This window comes from Pseudochaenichthys georgianus, chromosome 23, assembly GCF_902827115.2.
Source record: "Pseudochaenichthys georgianus chromosome 23, fPseGeo1.2, whole genome shotgun sequence".
In the NCBI taxonomy this organism is placed as follows: domain Eukaryota; kingdom Metazoa; phylum Chordata; class Actinopteri; order Perciformes; family Channichthyidae; genus Pseudochaenichthys; species Pseudochaenichthys georgianus.
This window is the reverse complement of record NC_047525.1, coordinates 5,441,470-5,466,449: the sequence shown is the minus strand read 5'-3', so window position 1 is coordinate 5,466,449 and position 24,980 is coordinate 5,441,470. Positions and strand designations below refer to the sequence as shown.

Sequence of the window (24,980 nt, the reverse complement as noted above, 5' to 3'; positions counted from 1 at the left end):
TTTTAGTAACCACTTTTTTTTCCTTTTTCAATATATTTTATTCTATCTAGGTCCCAATGTGTGGATAATAGGGAGCAGCTACGTTAGACGTGGGGAAGAAAGAGCCAGACACACCATGGGAAGCAACCTGGGTCTCAATTGCCGTGTGTGGTGGTTTGGCAAGGGTGGTCTGAGGTGGAGGAACCTTCTTCCCTTTTTCTATCAGTCCTTGAGAGGAAGAACAGTCCCGGATGTCTTGCTCATCCACTGTGGCGGCAACGACCTTGGCAACATCAAAGGTGTGGAGCTTGTCACAGCGATGAAGCAGGACCTGCTTTCCCTCAGTGACAACTTCTCAGAGATGAAGATAATTCGATCTTCTATCAATGAGAGATGTCACTGGAGGAAAGCTGAACAAGGCCAGAATGTGGGTGAACAGAGAGATGGCTACATTTGTTAGTGGTTTGGGTGGAGAGAGTGTAAGGCATCCTTGCATTAAGTTTGACTGCCCTAAAATTAAATTAATAATAGTATGTTCATCTTGATGTTTAACTTGTAATATTGTAATCATCTTAGTTAGAAATGCTATTTCCACCCCATCCTCTGCTGCTGAATGATTTTATATATTGTTACTTAAAGTGCTTGTCTTTGATATTATAATGATGACACCAGAAAGTCACTCTTTGTGAGATTTATTTGTTCACATTTTTCCCAGCCACAAGATGATTTCATTCATTGGAGGCCTCAACGCTGGGTGAAGGTATTGATGCACGGATCAATGCAATCCTTTACAACAGCATTCCACTATGGTTGGGGATGTCTGTAAAAAAAGGAGAAATAATCTTAAACCAAATAAGTGTCGCAATATAGGGAAACAAACTGACAAAAACATCAATTAGATCAGAATACATTTACATTGTTACGGCAGAAAAGAGCCAAAGATTTCTAACTAAGATGATTACAATATTACAAGTTAAACATCAAGATGAACATACTATTATTAATTTAAAAAGTACATGGGTTTTAGTTACTTGTGGGCTACTTAACATGAATAATCACAGTTACTATCCTTTTACTCCATCACATTTAAAAAAGAAATAGGCTATTGTTATTTTAACTCCACCACAGTAATCCATCATCAGCTTTACTTTTTAGATAAAGTTTTAACTCACAATTGATCATAACAGGCTTCAACATATACATTTGTATATATTACCAAGTGGTTTCATGTACAACCCACACAAGTATCATGCTAAATGAAGCTCTGTTGCTTGGATATCACTATATCCTGATGTCAGCGTAATATAAAAGTACAAAACGATTGATGTGTAATTTAGCATAATTTACTAGCTAGCCGCTAGCTGCTAACTGCCGCCTAGTTAATATAAATCCAGTACCATGCTGTCATGAACGTGCAGCTGTTACGTGTACGCAAATTGACGTGCTTAATGTGAACGAGCCTTTTGGGCGGCGTGGTTAAAGTTGTGCATGCGCTATGAGCGCACATACGGGTACTTCTCAGGCATGCCGGGTAATCTGTGACGTTTCGCTCTCTCAAAAGTTGGGCCATTTTGTCATCATGCGCTATTGAGCAACTCTCATATGCCCCTTTCACACCAGCGCCTTTTCTCCGGCTCGGAGCTGGAGCCTGAAAAGCGCCGGGTTTTCCTGTTCACACCGCAGCGGCGCCGGCTCTTAGCTCCGGAATCCGCTTCATTTCCAGCTCCAAAAAATTGTTGGTCCAGAGGCAAGAGCTTTGGAGCTAAGAGGCGACGTCGCTTACGTCGAGGCGTGCAGGAAACTAAACCCACCTCCCCTGAACATGGGTAGACTGTTATGCCTGCCTACAAGCAGTAGTGCTTATAAACACACTTTATAAAGTCAGGCAACACTAATAATAATAATAATATATTTAATTTATATAGCGCTTCTCATCTGCCAAGACAAATCTCGAAGTGCTTCACAACAAGGGATACTGATACACTTTGAGATAATAAAAGACAAATAATTGTAATAATAATAAGAAATCAAAATATAAAATAGAGTACAAAAATAAAAGTCGGAGATAGCGACTAACCAGGCTTCGTGTGATTCTGTTTATTTGTGCCTTACTTTGACCATCCGTTCACTGTTATCGATCATTGTGGAGAGAGGCAGACGTGTTGTTTTGTATTATTGCAGCTATCGGATGCAAGTAGTCAGTTTAGCTTCGGTTGCTATGCTAACATCACCCGTTTTATACCAGAGAAACTTTCATAACAGCGTTGTGATACCAAACAGTGTCAATCAGACTGACACACATTCACTTAGGCTAAGGGGAACTGGGGATATGCATCAGCTGCTTGTGTGAGTCGGACAGTGAATACTTTAGAGCGGCCGCTGCAGTGTGAGCTAACCGGGAGCTAACGGGAGAATAAACTCCAGTGGAAGAGCAGCCAGCACTGCAGCGGTCGGTAAATGCTGCAGAAACACATTAATAAACAATGAACCACGGCACTCTGGAGCAAAGTATAAGGTTGGAGAAGTCGTTATTCAATTTATTCTGGCTTCGTGTGATTAAAAGCAACACGATCATCGACCCGACGCAGTTGTTGTTGTTGTTGTTGTGAGTGCCGTAATGGGTGCCGTTGGGGAGCAAATCAGCGATGTAAATGGTGACGTCATGACGCAGCAGGAGCAGCTCTGGGGCGCCAGTGGGCGGTGTGCACAGAGCGGGAGCTGAAAAGGGAAACCGGAGCTGAACCAGAAAAGCTCCCGCTCGGAGCTAGAAACTGAAAAGCGCTGGTGTGAAAGCCGCAATAGGAATGAATGAGGCCCCGCCTCCCACGCTGTATCCAGTTCTTATTATACATCCATGGGCCCGACTCACCAATCCCTGCCCACACCTTCCGGGGACTCTTACAAGAGTGTGCGCATCTCAGTTAGACAGGAGAGGTCTGAATCTGTGTCAGATATCTCTCGGTGCTCTCCTTACGTTCTGTGTAGCTCTGTGCTAGTTCTGCTACAGTGGTTAGTTAGGGTGTGTGCTTAAGTGTGTTTTGTGTGTATTCTGTTATTTGTGACGGCGTCGAACTTGTGCGAGACGCCTCACTATTTTGGCCTTAAGTGCCCATAGTGCGCTATGACTGTGATAATCTGTGGCCTTCGTTTTGTGTAGCGTTATTGTGAACAGATGGTTTTAAGAGCCTGTATTTTTGGTTATATCATCTTTATTTTGAGTTTATTATTAAAACACCTGGTTTCGTGTTGCTTCCCTTTTACCCTAAGCGAGCTGGGGACGTAACATGATTAATTCATTTGAATAACAATTCAAGTTAGTAGCTAATAAAGGCATAAAAATACAAAAATGTATAATTTTTTCCTTTGATAGAAATGTTTCTTCTGCCCGTAAAGTGTCCAAACCAGGCTTTGCTGGATAAGCGCATTTTTAAAACAGTCATTGTCCATGCCGGTTAGTGTTGCACGGTGTACCAATACTTGAAAGGTACCGCGATACCCTGCCGTTAAAAACGTTACGATTCCTCCGTTTCATTAGTATCAGTACTTTAAGAATGACGGGTAAAAGTACTCCGGTGAGAAAGCGCTGTTTTAATAAGAGCCGTGTGCGTTCAGCGCTCTGCTTCCACTCCCTGCACTGCAGCCGTGCCTGCAGTCCCGCCCCAAGTCCCGTTCCGCCCAAGTCCCGTCCCAAGTCCCGTCCCAAGTCCCGCCCCAAGTCCCGCCCCAAGTCCCGCCCCAAGTCCCTCCCCTCTCTCGTGCACGCGCTAGCTGCCAGAGCATGTGAGAAAGCGAGAAGCATGGCTGCAAGTGGGAGTGCAACTGCCGCTGCGCCTCGGCTTGTTGACAAAAAAGACGCTAGAAGCTAAATGTGGAAGTATTTTAGCGATATCTCTGACAGTGAGGGCAAGCCTACGGACACCACGAGGCCTGTCTGTCAGACATGTTTTAGTTCCCTGCAAACCAAGGGAGCCAACACATCAGACTTGGCAAAGCACCTCGCCGACCGGCATCCAGAGCTGTTTAAATAATTTAAAGACAGACAGGTTAGCGAATGTGATAGATAACATAATTACATCATGCTCAGCCCATGCCCTCAAATCTAAGTCAAACAAGTGTAATTTAATTTATTTTGTGACAAACGAACGTTTTCGTAGTTTGACGAGGCAATTAATGGCAATGATAACTGTCTAATATGGCTATCTTTTTAGCTAACTTACCAATGTGGCTAACATCTGCAATGTACATTTAGTCAATAATCATTTATATTACTGTACTATTACATGTTAATAAAATATAAAGTTAACTATCAAAGAAATCACATAAACTGATTTATAAAGAAGAGACCATGTTGTAAGAAAACACTTAACAGATAAACTACAATTGTATTGATCATGAAAATAATACAATAAAAGAATCGGAATCGCAATTCTTGACTTGGTATCGAAACCAACATGTTGGTATCGTGACAACACTAATGCCGGTTTCAGTTGGATTATTTGTCACAGTTGCTCCGATCAGATCGGTCTCCTCCATTTAGATTATTTACGACTTTTGAATCCACATAAACACATCGGCAAAATCCAGCTTACTTTGAGCATGTGTTTTAAACAGTTGAATCCCTTTGTGAATTGTTTCCACTTGCGCCGTCCTTTAATTTCTTCATACAGCGGGAATCCAAATGAATTAATCCTGAGTCCAATAACCATCAAAGTCACTCCAATAGTGCTCCTTAATTACGCTTTCATCGTCCTTTAACAAAATACTTCACATTCATCCAGTTTGACAGTAGTTGTAGCATTTTTGAGACTTTTAAACTTGAATTACCGCTGTTGCGCTGGATGTTCAGTTTGGCCTCTTTGTCCAGCTTCATGCACAGAGTTCTCTTCAGCTGACCCTCCTCGCTGCACAGGTTCTTTAACTCCTTCTGCTTCTTCTCGTACTGAGCCGTCAGCTCCTGGTACCACACACACACACACACACACACACACACACACACACACACACACACACACACACACACACACACACACACACACACACACACACACACACACACACACAGTTAATAACACTGTTATTAGTTAAGGCAGTGGTTCCCAACCTGGGGGGCGCGTGAAGCTAGGGAAGAAGTTGTAAACAAACATTGTTTGCTCGTAAAATCAACACATTTAACACAACCGGCAGTTAAAAGAAAAGTGGACAAGCCCACGACAAGTCTTTCAGCTATAATGCCCACATCAACAAAGTATTATGAGGCATACATCTCTCTCTCAATTCAATCTCATCTGTGTGGACGGCGGGGCCTCACAGCGCGTTCCAAAGTGGCAATCTAATCTACAGAGCAATGCTCGTTTGCCATAAGTATTTCCGCGCAAACACGAGCAATCTGTCCATCAGCTGGCCAAAAGGCATCATATTCATACGGAGAAATGCACAGTTTTCAACTTCCTTAACTCGGAGTTCTGTTGCTCCAATTACGTGTAGGGTAAGAGAAGTACTCAGATCAAGTACTTAAAAGTAGTATACTGCAGGGTAGCTTGTGAATTTACTCCAGGTGGAACTAAAGTCTGATTTAAGAGTTGATTATATTTCACATTATTCATCCAGATCTGTGAAGTAACTAAAGGTATTAAATACATGTAGTGGAGTATAAATATACCATTTACCTCTGGACTGTAGAGGAGCAGAATTACAAAGAAGCAAAAGTGAAAATACTCAAGTACCTCAATATAAGTACAGTACTTGAGTACATCTAGTTACTACCACCACTGCAGGTATGTCATGTGTGTGTGAGCAGCCCATAATACACACTATACATAAAAGGAATCAATGTGAATTCTGTTTCTAATTTGAACAAAAATAACCTATAATAAAAATACTGTAAAGAACCGGATCGATAAGCAGTGTTTGTAATTGTTTCCATTAGGCCTCATTATTTCACAGTGGCACTGGGTCATCTGCCAATACAAGCACTTCTGTTCATGTTCAATCCAAAATAAAATACAAAATTATAGTTGGATCTTTTTGTCTTGTTATTATTAGCAGAGAAAATGTAATGTTTGTACAACTATATACAATTAATTCTACCAATCTCGGTTGGAACCGGGTTGGGGGGGGGGGGGCTCGAAAATATTTCCAATTACACAAGGGGGGCCTGACTGAAAAAGGTTGGGAACCACTGCTTTAGATAATAGAATTGCTCTTTTCAGACTTGGTTTACGGCCAAACAGCATAAAAGTGTCTGACTTGGTGCCATCTTAGGGCTCTTTGGTTTGTTGACGTAGTTTTGACCTTTCCTCTGTCGTGACCAGATTGCGACAGATGTTTGTCCATGACCCACCTACCCTGTTTAATAAAACTGCCCTAGTGAGAAGATAGTGAACTGTTCATGAACTTGTCATGAAAAGTTCATGGAATATCAGTGAACCATATTCATGAACAGCTCATAAACAGCTCATAACAAAGTTGATGAACTGTTCATGAAAGTGACATGAACATTAAATGGCACTAGGGCAGTTCATGAACTACTCATGAAACTCCTGTGCTGGAATGGTTCATGAACAATTCATGGAATATGGTTTTAGGCAGGTTCATGAACAATTCATGAAATGGAGTTTTCAGTGAGTGTGTAGGGATATTCAACCAAGAACATTTCAAGAATTATTCATGAACATATCAAGAACTGTTCATAACAACTTCATGAACCGTTCATGAACAGTTCATACCCAGTCACTGAATATAATTCAATGGCTGGCTATGAACTGTTCATGAACTGTTCATGAACCACTGACTGTGGGTCAATTGGCAACCATAGAAAACAACAATTATGTCAATCACAATGGAACTTTACTCAAATTAACAAACAAACAAACAAACATACATGTATACAGGTGGAGCACTACAATTAATCCTATCACTATTTGAAGCAGTTCTTGACACTCAGCTGCACAACATTTTTTGTTACGGGTCCCAAAAGCTTGGGTACCACAGCAACAATAAATGATTTCTGTAGAAAACAGAAAAGTGCAGCAGCAATAATTATACACAGGATCCGGTTGATCGTCTGGAATGCTTCTTATTCAAAATTCAAAGTACACAGTTACATTCAAATAGCTGCACTTTACAAACATCACATTTCTCCATTTAAGTTATCTGTCTGTCAGTCAATTACTGTATCTCAAGGAGAAATTCAACATAGTCAATATAAATTATTACATTACATTGCATTTAGCTGACGCTTTTATCCAAAGCGACTTACAATAAGTGCGTTCGACCAACAAAATACAAACTTGAAGAAAACAGAATCATAAAGTACATCAGGTTTCATAGAGCAAAAACATTTCAAGTGCTACTCAACTGGCTTTAGGTAAGCCAGTCCTTAAGTGCTTTGTTAATAGTTCTATTGCTCGAAGTGGAGTCGAAAGAGATGAGTTTTCAGTCTGCGCCGGAAGGTGTGTAAGCTTTCTGCTGTCCTGATGTCAGTGGGGAGCTCATTCCACCATTTTGGAGCCAGGATAGCAAACCCACGTGTTTTTGCTGATGGGAACTTGGGTCCCCTTCGCAGCGAGGGTGCAGCGAGCCATTTGGTTGATGCAGAGCAGAGTGCACGTGCTGGGGTGTACGGTTTAACCATGTCCTGGATGTAGGAAGGGCCAGATCCATTCGCAGCATGGTACGCAAGTACCATTGTCTTGAAGTGGATTCTAGCAGTTACCGGAAGCCAGTGGAGGGAGCGGAGGAGCGGCGTGGTGTGGGAGAATTTAGGAAGGTTGAAGACCAGACGAGCCGCTGCATTCTGGATGAGCTGCAGGTCGGATGGCACATGCAGGTAGACCAGCCAGGAGGGAGTTGCAGTAGTTTAGGCGTGAGATGATGAGAGCCTGGACCAGAACCTGCGTGGCTTTTTGGGTCAGCTGGGGACGCATCCTCCTGATGTTGTAAAGCGTGTATCTGCAGCAGCGGGTTGTAGCAGCTATGTTTGCAGTGAAGGACAGGTTGTTATCTATAAACACATAACGCTATCAAATAATACTTTCTATCAATATATGTATCTTTACCAAATATAACATATTATGGAGATCACAAAAATACACTGTCAATGTTAATAAACAAAAAACAAGGCAATGTGCCTGCAAGACTGAACTCAGGTAAACAAAACATATTACCCGTGCGCAGCAGCTAACCTGCCTGCGAGCCTTCGCTCAGGTCACATTTACCCAGGTGAAGCCCCCAGCTGAAGCCCGCGAAAATGGCATCTATTGTTGCCGACAGTTTAGTATTTTTAAAATACCGTTACTATGTCAAACACGCTCACAACCTTCTGACACACTCTCCTAAACATCTCCAACATCATATCTAATTCACACAAGTTAACATCGATCATTTTCATTATGTAGCCTACTGACCTGTAGAAAACAGAAAAGTGGAGCAGCAATAATTATACACAGGATCCGGTTGATCGTCTGGATTGCTTCTGAGGAGGGGGCGGAAGTGTCCCCCCTAAGATAACCCAGATGTCACCGCTCACCTGCCAAAGGTTCCACCTTGGCGCTACTTACTCGTACTGCTTCTCAAACAGTACAGATAAACCATAAAATGATATGAATGTCAACAAAATAAATACAGATAATGTTCAGTTTCAAATTCACTATTGTTTTGTTTTAAGATTAAAAGTTTTAAAAAAGAAAGAAATGTTCAAATAGTAGATGAATATTTAAGAGGTCTTTAAAAACATCACACTGATCATCAAAAGTTCATCAAATGCTCATGAATATTCCAAAATATTCTGAACTTGCCACAATCATCCAAAATTCATGAAATGCTCATAGTCATGAAAAGTTCATGAAATGCTCATGCACACTTTTTGGGGTTTTAATTATAATGTTGTGATTGGCTGGATCATGAAAAGTTCATAAATTGCTCATAAAAGTCTGTAATGAGCAAAACAGGAACTTTATATGAATGAACAATGTTCATAAACATTTCATGAACTGCTCTTTAAAATGGTTCATGAGCATTTTAAGAATGTTGGTTCATGAACATGACAAGTGAACATATAATGAGTTGTTCATGAATGTTTCATGAGTGCTCATGAACAGCTCATAAAGTCATGAACTCCATCTCGCAGGGGTGTTATCCTGAACCTAGAGTCTACAGCACAATGTAATGCACACGTGAATGATGTTTTCTGTGATTTTGAGTGGGAGCGAGCAACCAAAAAAGGCATTGCCTTCTCACCCAGGGAACATGAGGGGAAGTTTTTGCATCCAGCAACTTTCTGTCTTCGTCTTCGTACTTGCCCTGCGTTTTCCCTTTCTCTGCAAGGCTCTATGTTCAAGGTTGAAATGTGACCTTTTGGATGTCGATAAATCTTAAGCACGGCCCCAGCAGGACAGAGGACAGAGAGGGATAAAGTTGACCTGCACTTGCCCAAAAAGTTGCGATCCTTCAACCCTTAACAAACCTCCTGCTTCACATACTGTGGCTGACCAGTCACTAGCTTGTAACCTCAAACAACTTGTCCCATATGCTGAACTTAAAAAGGCCCGAGGGGCTTTCATAATCAATCCTTATTGTTCCCTGCCTGACATGAAATCGATGGATGGCTTATCATCAGGCTATTCTACTGTTATGTTGGAGCAGGACCCTGAGCACATTGGACTATCAGCCACCAGGTGAAGGACCTTCCAATGGCTTCTAGAAGGATGGAGGTGTTTTTAAACTAAAGCATCCCAAACTCTGATGTGATCAAAAGCATCAGTATGGAGCAGGAAGTCACTGTCAGTAACCTCAGAGGAATATTCAAGGAACACATGATTGCAGCTGAAACATGAGACAGAGAGCCGATTCCTGTTTAATGTCCGGATAAAGAGGTGATGTGTGATGTTGATGGTGTGGAGTACATGCATCTTAGGTCTTTTTACATGTTTAGGTCTCGAGAGCAGACTTTCCTGTTTATATGAGAAGGCATTGACACATTACTGATACTGGTGCTGCTGAAAGCATGAATCACTGGATGTGTGTCCAGGTTTGGAGGTATAGGTATGACGGAGGATTTTGGTTGGAGCGCAGAGCAGATTTTTTAAAAGAGTCATTTTAGTGCTTGAAGGAGACTTAAGTGCCCAGGAGCTGATTCTAGAGGGAAGTGAGGGATGGAACAACTCTGTGGATTCTCACAGCACTAGACATTTGTTTCAAATGTATGAAGGGAACCAATTAGCGTTTTAAACTTTGAATTACGATGCAGATGATCATGATTCTTGCTTTGAATCTTTCACCTACAGTTAGGGCATGTGTTGCCAAAACTGTCCAATAATCTGCTGGAAATGAGTGCCCAGGCTTGAATCTGAGGTTTACAAAGGACTGAAGGACTTCCCGGCCGTGTGAATGACATCTGAAAACCGACCCAGAATGCAACAAAGCCAACTTTTCCACTCTGCCACAGATTGAAGGAACCCAACTGTGCTAGAAGTGTGACCGCAGCCTGAATTGCTCTTTCCACACTTATGCTGGCCTGTTCCTGAAAACCACTGGCCCAGTTTATTCTTCTCTCCAACAATCAGACTGTAATAGAGTTGTCTTGCTCCGCTCTGTTCAGGCTGATTAGGGTTCACTCAGCCGTGTTAAACAATAAAAACAGAACCTTTACCAGCCTCTGTCCGTCCTCCATGGCTGCCTGCTGTCCCTGCCCTGCACACGGCTCTGTCACATCTCTCTTGCAGCCCACAGAAATGGAGTTTGACTCGGACTGCTCTTGGCCCGAATCCCCCAGGGTCTGTATTAAAAAGGCATCGCAGCAATGTTGACAGGAATACATTTATCGGGATTGTGTCTCCTTTCAACAGGCGGCTCGGGGTGGCGCTGGCTGCTGGAAGGCCATTTGATCTCCATATCACCTGCACTGGATGTCCCGCACACGGCTGGCTCTTCAGACGGAGCCTCGCACCAGAGAGATCAGATGGGTGCTGCTTTTTATTTATTTTTATCATCAAGCACAAAGCTCATGTTCCGGCAAATAAATCTGTGAGCAGCACTCACTTGTTTCTCTTCTCCTCTTGCTTTTTCCTCAAGTTTGGAAACAATTGCCCTGTGAGGCAATTGGAATATAAATGAGGACGTTAATGACATCAGTAGATTTATTCTTCCAACACTCGAATGCACTGAAAACACCTAGGTGGAAATCCATTTAGCTTTCTGCATCAAGTCACATCATTCAGCAGTAGGGCTGAACGATTAATCGATTTTAAATGATGCGATTATCAAATCGCAAAGCCTGCGATTTTTTATCTTTTTCTTTTTTTTTACTTTTTTTCTTGTATGTCAGTCATCCACACCAATCAGAAGTGCTGTGCTCCACATGTACCAACCATTGTTAACCAATCAGAAGTGGCCCAAGGTAACTAAGTATATGCCCAACAACAACACTTCACGTGAAACGCCCACGTGTGAAGACGTTTCTAACACTCTAAAATGGCTGCAGCCGCGCCAGAAGAAACGTTCGATAATTTAGTTCCGAAAAAAAGCAGCACTTCAGTGGTCTGGACATATTTCGGGTTTAGGACCACAGATGTGGGACAAAAGCAGGTTTTGTGCACGACATGTCAGGGAAAAGTCGCTACATCCCGAGGCAACACAACAAACCTTTATCAGCACTTAAAAAGGCGAGTGCACAGCCAGAAAAGCTGTGTTTGAGTCATTGCCTGCAAACGGTATACTTTCCTGCTGACCACACGGGAGAGAATATTGCACATGGACTAAGAGAGTCCTCGTTGAAAAATGCAATACTGTACCTTACTCAAATAATGTTTTGATTGAACCAATCCATTATTTCATAAAGTCTTGCACCTTAAAATGTGCCGATATATTTTATAGTAAAACTTTAGAAATAGTTTTTTCGTGTTGGGAGCAAAAGCCTGCCTGTTTGTATTCTAAATATGTTTAAATTAATAGAAGGACATTATAATTTAAGAGGGTTATGTGTTTGTAAAGCATGTAAAGCAATAATACATGTTAATTCTTGTTGTGTTTCAGTTTTGGGAGTAAAAATATGGAATCATCTTAGTGATGATTTGAAATTGTGTAATTCTCTGTTCAAATTTAGAAAAGTCTTAAAGATAGAGCCGGGACTCGATTAAAAAAATTAATCTAATTAATTAGAGGCTTTGTAATTAATTAATCAAAATTAATCGCATTTTTAATCAAATATACATATTTGACCTGAGAACAGTGAGAAGCAATTTTCACATGGATTTGACTCCAAGTGGTCTACAGTCAAGTGCAATCCAGGGAGCCAGGGAGCTGGTTATTTTCTCAGACGTGGACTTACTTATCCTGGCCCTGAAACCAGTCATCTGGTTGAGTGTGGGTTGGGTCAGGGTGTGGTTCCTTGCACTCGGAGTCGGGCTAACGTCCACGCTAGCTGCTACATGCTTTGCATTTAGGTGATACTTTAGGCTTGATGTGCTGCGGTGATATGCAAATTCTTTTTTGCATAATTTGCACACAACCGTGCTCTTATCGACGCTTCCATCCGTCCGTTTTTTAAAACAAAATGTCCCATCCACGGGGCCGACCAAAGCGGTCTCATCAGCTTGTTCGTTCATGTTTGACTATTGTTCACCGTGGTTTGTTGTTGTTTGAAGTCCCATGCTGAAGTCATGAACGTTAGTTGGTGTTCCAGTATAATCGGTACGCCTGAAACTCATCCAGTGAGAAACGTTCCGCTGTGCAAAAATAAGTGCGATTAAAATGCGTTAACGCGTTAATTTGTGTGTAATTCATTAATCTTAATTAACGCGTTAAAGTCCCGGCCCTACTTAAAGAGTAAAATAATGCAGCATTATAATTTAGCATGAATGCTTGGTTTGTGTTTTTTTTCTTTCTTTCTTTGAGATTTTCTGGGTTTTGTTTTAGATTGTATTGTACAGTAAAGGATAGGCAAAAATAAGACTTGGCTTCAGCATATTCCTTTTTTCGGTCTTAAAATTGTTTGAGTTTTATTGTGTGAAATGGTTAGATTTTTTTTCTTACTGTATATTCACACACATTTGTATGAGTATGACCGAAAATTATCCAAACCATTCATTTATTAATTAATTCATGATTTTATTTTTCAGAAAATGCTCTGAAAGAGAAGACCGTGAAAGACCGTATAAATCGGGCAACAGGACTTTGTAAGTCTTTGGTTTTCCATTTCTCGCACAGTTGGAAAAAGAAGGCCGTACTGAGTGAGGCCCAGCGAGAGTTGCATCTGCCGGAGCACTCGTTGATCACAGAGTGTCCAACAAGATGGGGCTCAAGGCAGAAAATGGTCGGGAGGGTGTTGGAGCAGAGAAAGGCCTTGTCTCAGGTTCTCTCTGAAGACAGGAAGACGCGTCACCTGGTCCCCAGTTGGCAGGACATAGAAGTCCTTGAATCCATCAACAATGCCCTGCGTCCTCTCCAGGAGTTCACAGATGCCCTCTCTGGTGAAGCTTATGTAAGCGTATCGTACCTGAAGCCAGTCCTGCATCTCCTGAAAACATAAACTCTGGCTGCAAAGGACGAGGACACGGCCCTTACCAAGAAAATAAAGTCACTGGTCCTTGGCTACATGGAGAATAAATACAGCGACCCAGCCACACAGGTAGGGATGAGAATTGATAAGGGTTCAACTGTTTTATTGTCTCTGAGATCATTGTTTTGCTATTAGAAAAACATGCCTGCATTGATGAAAGGAATTGATAAGCTTGGAGGCATACAATGTAGATTATTTGAGTTAACTATTCTCTAATAATTCTACACACAGGAGCTTCTGGACATCACTTCGTTTATTGATCCAAGATTCAAGACAGACTACATGAGCGCAGAGAAAGTCCCAGACAGGCAATTGTTTTAATGTTTACATAAAATGCCCAATTACTCAGAATTACATTGATGCAAAACTTAACAGTTCTCATCTCTACGCTCATCTGTGTTTTGCAGGAGAAGAGAGCTCAAGCCAGCACCACAGACGCCGTGCTTCCGAGTGCAGGAGAGGCAGAGCCATCCACTTCGAAGAAGGCAAAGCGGTGATTGGGCAGCTTCTTTAAGAGCAGCACTGCTGCGCCCCCTGGCCCTGCTTCAACCGCTGTGCAGTTGGAGGGTGCCATAGAAGCTGAGGTGAACACCTACCTTATGACTCCCACCATCGATGGAGAGGAAGATCCCCTGGCCTGGTGGAAGGTACACCATGTTAACTTTCCCATGCTGAGCAAGCTGGTTAGCAAATTATTGTGTATCCCAGCAACGAGTTCCCCATCAGAAAGAGTGTTTAGTGCTGGAGGCAACGTGGTCACATGTCAGCGTTCATGTCTGAAACCAGCAAAGGTTGACATGCTGGTTTTCTTGACACAAAATCTGTAAAAATTAGTTTTGAGAAGTAGAGATATCAGGGAAGTGGCAATCACAATTTTATTTGTTCTGCACTTTATCTATCCATCCATCCATCCATCTTCTCCCGCTTATCCCTGGTCGGGTCGCGGGGGTAGCAGTTCCAGCAGAGAGCCCCAAACTTTCTTTTCCCTGGCGACATCAACCAGCTCTGACTGGGGGGTCCGAAGGCGCTCCCAGGCCAGCGAAGAGATATAATCCCTCCACCTGGTCCTAGGTGTACCCCTTGGTCTCTTCCCAGTTGGACGTGCCTGGAACACCTCCCTAGGGAGGCGCCCAGGTGGCATCCTAACTAGGTGCCCGAACCACCTCAACTGGCTCCTTTCGACGCGAAGGAGGAGCGGCTCAACTCCGAGTCCCTCCCTGATGACCGAACTTCTCACCTTATCCCTAAGGGAGACACCAGCCACCCTGCGGAGAAAACCCATCTCGGCCGCTTGTATCCGCGATCTCGTTCTTTCGGTCATGACCCATCCTTCGTGACGATAGGTGAGGGTAGGAAGGAAAATGGCCCGGTAGACAGAGAGCTTTGCCTTCTGGCTCAGCTCCCTTTTCATCACAATGGTGCGGTAAAGCGACTGCAGTACCGCTCCCGCTGCTCCGATTCTCCGGCCCATCTCACGCTCCATTGTTCCCTCACTCGAGAACAAGACCCCGAGATACTTGAACTCCTTCACTTGGGGTAAGGACTCATTCCCTACTTGGAGTGGACAGTCCATCGGTTTCCTGCTGAGAACCATGGCCTCAGATTTGGAGGTGCTGATCCTCATCCCAGCCGATTCACACTCGGTTGCGAACCGATCCAGTGAGTGCTGTAGGTCGCAGACCGATGAAGCCATCAGAACCACATCATCTGCAAAAAGCAGTGGTGCAATCCTTAGTCCACCGAACTGCAGACCCCCTCCCCCATGACTACGCCTCGAAATCCGATCCATGTATATTACAAACAGGATTGGTGACAAAGCGCAGCCCTGGCGGAGGCCAACCCTCACCCGAAATGGGTCCGACTTACTGCCGAGGACCCGGACACAGCTCTCGCTTTGGGAGTACAGAGATTGGATGGCCCTGAGTAGAGACCCCCTCACCCCATACTCCCGCAGCACCTTCCACAGTAACTCCCTGGGAACTCGGTCAAAAAGCTGATCCGTCGTTCCACGACCAGGACGGAATCCGCATTGTTCCTCCTCAATCTGAGGTTCGACAATCGGCCTGACCCTCCTTTCGAGTACCTTGGAGTAAACTTTCCCGGGGAGGCTGAGTAGTGTGATGCCTCTGTAATTGGCACACACCCTCTGATCCCCCTTTTTAAAAAGGGGAACCACCACCCCGGTCTGCCACTCCTTCGGTACTGTTTCCGACTTCCACGCAACGTTGATGAGACGTGTCAACCATGACAGTCCCTCAACACCCAGAGCCTTCAGCATTTCCGGGCGGATCTCATCCACCCCCGGGGCTTTGCCACTGCGGAGTTGTTTGACGACCTCAGTGACCTCCCCCCGGGAGATTGGTGTCGATCCCCCGTCATACTCCAGCTCTGCCTCTAACATAGAGGGCGGAGTTGTCGGGTTCAGGAGTTCCTCAAAGTGTTCCTTCCAACGCCCGAACACTCCATCAGTTGAGGTCAACAACGTCCCATCCTTACTGTACACAGCTTGGATGGTTCCCTGCTTCCCCCTCCTGAGGTGTCGGACAGTTTTCCAGAACACTTTATCTATTACAATTTTAATTACATTTGTATTATCACTTTACTTACAATCATTGCAATATGTGCAATATTTAGATGCTGCTCCTGAGCCATACTTGAATAACTTTGTTGCAGGAAGGTCCTATTTTATTTTCATATTGAAATTGTTCAATTTTTGTGAATTTGTGTGAATTTAAAGGTGGGGTAGGTAAGTTTCAGAAACCGGCTCGAGATACACTTTTTGTTATATTCCATGGAATTGTTACGGCCTATAGGATTTTGGACCCCAAAGCAAAAGACTGGAGAGAGATGGTCGATAAACAAAAAGCTTTATTCAAGCAGAGAACAAAAAATACGGCAGTGGAGTCAGGAAGTTGGCTGGCAAAAATCAAAACAATAATCCAAACAACGAGGAGAGCAGCGAGACACACCGGAGGGTCGAAACACAGAGGAATTATCTGGCAGGGAAGTGGCATGAGGACCGGGCTTTTATCTCTACAGGTGAAGAGGTGAGTGGAAACAGGTGTGCCTCATCTGCTACTGGGAGGAGCCAGCCAACTCCCTGTCACACACCAGCCCTGCAGAGGAAAACAGAGAAGAGAGGGGTGAGACAGGAAATAGCACACAAAAGCACACAACAAAAATACAACTAAACAGAATCATAACAGTACTCCCCCCTCAACGGACGCCTCCTGGCGTCCTACCAGGCCTGTCCAGGTACCTCTCATAAAAGTCACTAAGGAGAGCAGGGTCCAAAATCAGGGAGCGGGAGACCCATTGACGCTCCTCTAGTCCGTACCCCTCCCAATCCACCAAGTACTGGAACCCCCGGCCTCGCCTTCGTACATCCAACAACCGCTGGACGGTGAAAGCAGGATGATTGTCAATACTCCGGGGGGAGGAGGGGGCTCGGCCGGAGGGCTCAGAGGACTGGAGGAAACTGGTTTGAGAAGTGAGACATGAAATGATGGGTGGACATTCAAGGCAGCAGGCAGCTTGAGCCTAACCACAGCGGGGTTAATAATCCGTTCAATGACAAACGGGCCAATGTACCTGGGTGCCAGTTTGCGGGAGTCAGTCTGGAGTGGCAGATCACGGGAGGACAGCCAGACCTTCTGACCGGGCTGGTAGTCCGGGGCTGGAGTGCGATGGCGGTCTGCAAGCCTCTGGTTGCGAGCAGCAGTGCGAACGAGAGCTGCCCGAGCTTCATGCCAGACTCTGCGGGCCCGCCGAAGATGCCCCTGTACTGAGGGGACTGCCACATCCCTCTCCTGGGCGGGGAAGAGAGGGGGTTGGAACCCAACAGAAGCCATGAATGGAGACATTCCTGTGGCGGAGCAAACCAGGGAGTTGTGGGCATATTCAACCCAAGGCAGGTGGGAGGCCCAGGAGACTGGATGGTGAGAAGAGACACAGCGAAGGGCTGCCTCCAGGTCCTGATTCGCACGCTCAGTCTGGCCGTTGGTCTGCGGGTGGTAACCTGATGACAGACTGGCCGACGCCCCCAATGCCTGGCAAAAGGCCTTCCAGACTCGAGAGGCAAATTGCGGACCCCTGTCAGAAACAATGTCCAGAGGAATGCCATGCAATCTAAAAACATGCTGGGTGATTAGTGTAGCAGTCTCCAGAGCAGAAGGTAACTTAGGTAGGGGAACGAAGTGTACGGCCTTGGAAAAGCGGTCAACAATCGTCAGGATAACTGTATTTCCTTCCGATGGGGGAAGACCCGTCACGAAGTCCATGGCGATGTGAGACCAAGGCCGATGAGGAATGGGAAGAGGGCGGAGAAGACCAGCAGGGGCGCGGTGGGATGCCTTAGATGGATGGTGGATGCCGCAGATGGAGCAGGCGGCGACATACTTCTTGGCGTCAGAGGACATGGAGGGCCACCAGAAGCGTTGTTGGATGAGGCCTAGAGTCCGAAGTGCTCCTGGATGGCAAGCTATCTTCGAATCATGTCCCAACTGGAGCACTGAAGATCTGGCGTGCGGTGGAACGAACAGCCGACCCGGTGGACAACCCTCAGGAGCTGGTGGCGCAGGAGCTGGAGCCGTCAGAGTGTTGAGCTGGGTGAAAGACTGGTCCAAGCGGCCGCTGAGTTGAGTGAAACCGGTATTAAGGTTGTGGAGGGATTCCATGATACTTTGTAGGGCTTGTTCGTGCTGCCCCACACGAGCTCCCTGTGTCGAAATAGCTTGCTTCAATCTCTCAGTCTCTGCGGGGTCCATGCTTTGGCCAGATAATTCTGTTACGGCCTATAGGATTTTGGACCCCAAAGCAAAAGACTGGAGAGAGATGGTCGATAAACAAAAAGCTTTATTCAAGCAGAGAACAAAAAATACGGCAGTGGAGTCAGGAAGTTGGCTGGCAAAAATCAAAACAATAATCCAAACAACGAGGAGAGCAGCGAGACACACCGGAGGGTCGAAACACAGCGGAATTATCTGGCAGGGAAGTGGCATGAGGACCGGGCTTTTATCTCTACAGGTGAAGAGGTGAGTGGAAACAGGTGTGCCTCGTCTGCTACTGGGAGGAGCCAGCCAACTCCCTGTCACACACCAGCCCTGCAGAGGAAAACAGAGAAGAGAGGGGTGAGACAGGAAATAGCACACAAAAGCACACAACAAAAATACAACTAAACAGAATCATAACAGGAATGCTCTTAACATCCCGATAGCAATGAATATCTTAAGTGCTTTGACAAAAAATCCATAAAAAAATGTCATCTGTAGAAGCCGTAATACTGTAAAAAGTACAACCAATCCGTTTAGCCTGGCTAAACGGATTTCCTACCTGCCTTCCATCGGGGGCACACACTTATCTCGTGCCCTCATTGGTCATGTGCGCGTTTGTGTGTGTTGGAGGAGGGGCTCTATAAGGAAGTGGCAGATTTTCTCTGGTTGTGTATTTTCAAATTCTAGCGATCTCGAGCCGGTTTCTCAAACTTACCTACCCCACCTTTAAAGTTGTGTCTAAGACTTGTTGAGAGAAACAAAATGGCAGCTGTTGAAAACATAAATAAATATGTTGTTCCAAATACATTTGTTATTCCATATATTTTAAGTTCACATTATTTCATTAGAATTAGAGCAGATAATAGTTTGATTGTATCATGTGGTAATGCTCTCTGAAATAGCCCATGATAGAAGGTGATAGACAGATTGAGCCAATCACCTGCCAAGTATTTTTGAAAGTGCCTGCCCTTTCCAAATGGCTTCCAATGGAGCTTTCCTAGATGATTTGGTGAAACAAAGCATCCGAGTCAGGTTAGTAATGCTCCATCACATGTTTCTATTACAGGGTGAATCTTAAACTGAAGCTTGACTTTAAAGCAACCCAACGGAAGTTTCATGTAAGTTTAATTATTTCACTCGTAGCTCGGGCTGCGGGGGTGCTAGAGACGGGAGCATGTTGATACGACCTTCCTAGCCGGAGATATGGCCGCATTTTACAATAAACTTCCGTTGGGTCCAGAGATGGAGTACTCGAGTCCTGGACTCGGACTTGAGTGCCGATTTTCGGGAGTCGTGACTCGACTCGGACTCGCGCACTGATTGACGCGACTCGGACTTGGACTCGTGAATTCTCGCACAGGATGACTTGGACTCGGACTCGGACTCGTGAATTCCCCCCCCCCCACGATGACTCGGACTCGACTCGTACATTGACTCTCCGACTTGGACTCGGACTCGAGCACATTTTCTCTGGAGTCTGATGTCCTCTATCCTGTATGGCGAGTTCACGTACTGGGCCCCGCTGTTCCAGCCTAGAGATGTCTACAGACACACCCCGCATCATGCTGTATGCTTTCACACATTCTGCTTCCACATTGGAAAAGAGCAGCGCAAAATGCTCGTTATGTGGAAACAATATAGAAGAGAAGGCTCCGTAACACATTACTCTAAGGCAGGGCTCTCAAGTCTCACGCATTTGGCGTGAGACACACGCATTCCACTCCATTCACACGCTCACACGCCACACCTTGTATTTCTCACGCAGAGATTTCTTTCCAGGGTACCGCCCACCAAGTTGCGCCGCAATTTTGTAAACAAACTAGTACAGAATAGGCTTGTTTGAGACAAGCAAAACCTGCGCAGTTGCGATCAACGTCTTGCTAGTGCGTTGCATGATGGTTAGTCATTTTGTCCGACTTGCTCTGGAGGCTCGCCCACATGAGACTTTGAAATCTCACGGGACAAAGACGCCCGCAGCCTTGAGAGCGAGGCGAGGCGAGTTGGCACAGTTGCTCTCCACGAGCTGCGGAAGGGAAATGCTTGATGGGAAACGGCTCGCTGGTATCTCGAGCTGAGCGCTCATTGGTGGGTTTTACCACGTGCTGCTGATGAAACTCTCCAATTGGCTGGCAAAAGTTTGTTGTTGTTTTGTGTCAGTTTTACGTCGCCACATCCATTCCCATTTTTCATCATTGTTCCACAATGTTTATCATCATGAAAATTAATATCTATATATTTTATACTATACTGCTTACCGTTTTCATACTTTATATATCTTAGCATATTCATACACACTGTTCATACTGCTCACAGGCTGATATCTAGTGTATTCATACCCCACTGTTTATTCATCATTCAATTCATTCTATATGTTATTCTGTAGATTGTGTACATTACTTTCCTCTTCACTGCTTGTTGCACCTGGTTAGAAGCTAAACTGCATTTCGTTGTCTCAGTACCTGTAATATGTGCAATAACAATAAAGTTTCTCTTTAAGTTAAACCAAATCATTAAAATAAAATCTGTTGTAATGTAATGATTTGGTTTAACCTTATTTATTGAATACATCATTTAAAATGGCAAGATTAAATCAAATTACATCCATGTTGTACACATCATAAAGCTTAAAGTGGCAGCTAAAGAATTAACACAGCAGCAGGTCTGTTCAGTTCATGCTCATGAAGCTTCATGTGTGCGGATCTGAAGGGACTGATCATTTGTAGCCTGTCCACCTATCAGTTTTGCAAACATTAAGAGGGAGGAGCATTTCTAATTATGGAACCCAGTCACTGGTGTGGTTCCTCATCATGACTGAATTAACAAACCTATATAAAGCAATAGTGATCACCTTTGTCTACAGTGGGTAAAATGGAATTTGTGGTGCTTACACTGCGTGATGGACAGGGAGACATCACTGTAAGAGTCTCATAAGACATTTCCCAAAGACTACAAAATGGTGAGTAAACAACTAAATTGCATTCCAACAATCTGGATATGATTTTAAATTATGTAAATTATTTTTCAGATAACAGTTTAGCAGCTGCACTTATGCAGCAAGCAAGGGCTGCAACAAATGCACAAGGTAATCTATCATTTAAATCAAAAATGGTATTGTCTTTTAATGCAAATCAAACAAATGACATATTCATGTTTATTGTAAATGTGACCGGACGTCACGTCTCCTCCCTCTGTGACGCTGCTTGGCACCATGCCAGCGCACCTGCTATTTAAGTGGAGACAAATCTGCTCCCTCCCCCTCCGCTTCTCCTTGAATGTGGCCGCGTGGATTGTTTGGCGTGGCAGCTCGCGCATCACACTCTCTACCAGACAGGTAAAACCTCTTGCATTTCTGTCATCTATTCATGGGCACGAGCGACACCCGGCTTGACACTACTCTGTCTTAGCGCAGCTGACGCCCGGTGCGTTTGAGGAGGATTGGCTCCGGAGGTTCCCGGTTTTGCGGTGTTGCAACTATTGGTGAGTTGCCGTTGTCTGCCGTGTTCTCACCTTCAGCTTGGTTCCTCTGGTGTACTGACTGTTATTAATATCACAGTGGGATTTGGCCGTGGGATTGTTGGGTCTCGCTCTCCCTTCCCTGTGGGCTCTGTGGCTGCAACTGGCCGCACAGGCTGGTATGTATGAACTCCCCCATGGATAACTTTTAATGCAATAAACTTAAGTAGGCTATTCACCAGTCATTTTAAACCACTTTCCAGGGGTGCCATAAACATTCTCCCTTCCTGGTGGGCTCTGTGGCAGCTGTAAAAGTTGGGACGCCGTAACCACTCTCCCCACCTCTGGTCATCATACCCCCCCCCCCCTACCTGCTGTTTTGGCTCTGCGAGCTCTCGCACCGAGCTGTGGCGTCATCTAAATTGACAGGCCCTGACTACTCCGTGTTGGACTGTCACTAGGGCCGTTTTGAGGTCGCGGAATTTTAAGGACACTTATTGTTTAGTTGATTTCTTTTGATTAGCTGTTTTCTGCATCATGTTTTGAGTACATTCAGAGTATTTTGTTATTGTGTGATTTTGTTTATTTTCTTTTGTTAAATTAGTTTACTCAAGTTTTTGTTGTTTACGGTTATTTAGATTTGGTTTATTTTAGTTGTTTTCCTTTTTGTTTATTCATCTCCAACCACGTTTTATCATCTTACTGATTTTTAACTGTTTCTCTTGTGCCGGACAGGTGCTGTGGGCTCGAGGCCGCAAACCCAATCCCTGGTGGTGGTGTTCTTCACGTGTCCGTTTTGTTTGATGTGCAGTGTCACGGGTGATTTTGATTTGACCCCTTCCTCCCCGTTTTGTTAATTGCCGCCGTGGTAAGCCTCACAGCACTGTCCTTCTGCCTCCTCCCTGGAGAACTTTTAGAATATTATATTGTGTATTATTAGGAATACAATTATGTGCTAAATAAAATAACAATTGTTGTAATATCTTTTATACTGTCTCTGCCTGTGGTGTTCAAACGAACCTGATTGCCTTTTATGAAATTGTATAAACTTCAGTTTTTAGTAATTTCCTGGGGGCGAAACTCTCCCAGGTGGCGTTGTCAGCAAACCGAGAGTACCTACTGAAACCCACACCGCCACATAAACAAATATTTAATTTTCTCTCAATCACAGTCCCTTTAGATCATGTCATTCTCCATACAATACATGTGGGATTTCTATTGCATCCACTTCATCTGCAACGAAAAACGCCAACGCAATTTCCGCCATTGCAAACCCAGCCAGTCAAGCCGACTCCGAGTCCGAGCTGTCCGACTTAAGACGAGCATTTTGACACCTCCCCCGGCTGCGATCGGCTACTCTCGTCTACTTTCGAGGCGAGCCGCAATGTGTCTCAAACAAGCCTAATCACTGTAGCCACGCATCAACCAATCAAAAGAATGTAAGCTGTCGAACAGCCAATTAGAAAATAACATGGCTGTATCCGGGTAGGATTTAGACATTCTGCCCTATACTTTATAGACAGGTAAGGGTTTCAACATTTTCCAGGATTTCTTTGATTGAATACATTAATCAGTTCTTTACACATGGTGCTCTTTTTAGATTTCAGGAACTACTACCTTTCCATGGGCCGGAGGAACAGGACAAGGAGTTCCTGGAATATCAGCTGATGGATATCCCCATGCCCCAAGATCCCACCACCTTTAATGTTGAGTTTTGGGGGAGTATGTCCTTAATCAAGTGCAAGGTAAGAAATATTTGGCACCACATGACATACACATAATCAATTGAAATCAAAAGCAAAGCATTTGAGTAATAGAGTCTCTTGGTTCCTTTTTTTAAAGGTGACCGGTTTGAGCCAGTTTGGGAGGCTCACTAAAATAGCTCAACTTGTTCTAGTGCTCCCTCACTCTAATGCCGACGCGGAGAGGGTTGCCACGAACACCTACAACACAAAAACACACACCACACACACACACACACACACACACACCACACACACACACACACACCACACCCTTCACTAAGAATGAAATAAATATGTTTTTATTTGTATGCATTTATGTGTCATTTATCAGATAAGACCACCGTCCCCACCCAAAGCCCCGCCGCTGCCAACATCTCACTCTGAACTCTGTTCAAAACTTGAGAGCCCTGCTAAGGATCGAGTTCAGACATATAGGCTGTCTTGAACACTATCATCAGAGTAACGTGATCTAATCAATAAATAAAGATTCAGCCGATAACGAAAGCACATACTTAACATGCAGAATGACGTCATTTTGCATGCTAAGTAGCCATGTGCTTTCTGGGGATAAATCTTTATCGACTGATTTAACCCGTAAAAGTTCCTTCAAAATAAGAGTCCCGATCTTATTACTATCAAATAAAAGTGCAAAACGAAAACTTTACCATAGGAAAATATTGGCATACAAATATAATCACTTCTCTAAACGGTAACTCATTTTAAATATAGTTTATTTATATATAATAATAATATTAATATTAGAAATAAGCTTTATATTTGTATAGCACCTATTACAAGAATTGTAGACAAACTCGCTTCACAGCAGTTCAATAGACAGGATAACAGCAATGTAGAGGAGCAGCTACATTTCAAAACATATATCCACGAAGATTAATACATGAAGACTTGTGACTCGGACTTGACTTGGACTCTTCTTAAGTGACTCGGAATTGGACTTGGACTCTAACACAGGTAATGATAACTCGGACTCGACTTGGACACTCCTTGGGTGACTTGGACTCGGACTCGACTACGACTCTCCCTTGGTGACTCGGAGTTGGACTCGGACTCGAAGAGTGGTGACTCGAGGGTGACTTGGACTCGTGAATTGGTGACTTGACTACAACACTAGTTGGGTCGCTTAAAAACAAATATCGCAATTGCAATTTTTTTCAGAAAAATCGCAATTACATTTTTTCCCAAAATCGTGCAGCCCTATTCAGCAGTGGGATGTTTAACTCATGTACTTCCTCATGGTTAACAGCACCTGCAAACTTCATTAAATAAGACAACATAACTATACATTTGAGTTTTTACTGCGAATAAACTGCTCTATGATTCCGTCTAGAAAATGAGGTTTCGAGGACTACATGAAGCCTTCAGGAGTTTCCAGTCAACTACCGGCCCATAAACCCAATCTTCATTAGATCTTTCAACAGGGCGTCTGTGTTCAGTGATGTCTTTAACCCTGAACAT

General features: G+C 44.1%; 1 long non-coding RNA gene across 1 annotated transcript; it reads right to left on the bottom strand.

Annotated features, from left to right (window-relative positions):
- Nucleotides 1-696: 696 nt before the first annotated feature.
- On the bottom strand, nt 697-8,440 carry LOC117468271 (uncharacterized). The gene is made up of 3 exons (XR_004554453.2): nt 8,385-8,440; nt 4,804-4,933; nt 697-799 (listed from the first exon to the last, which is right to left on the bottom strand). It is a non-coding gene; the product is annotated as an uncharacterized lncRNA (long non-coding RNA).
- Between the last annotated feature and the right edge of the window lie 16,540 nt (nt 8,441-24,980).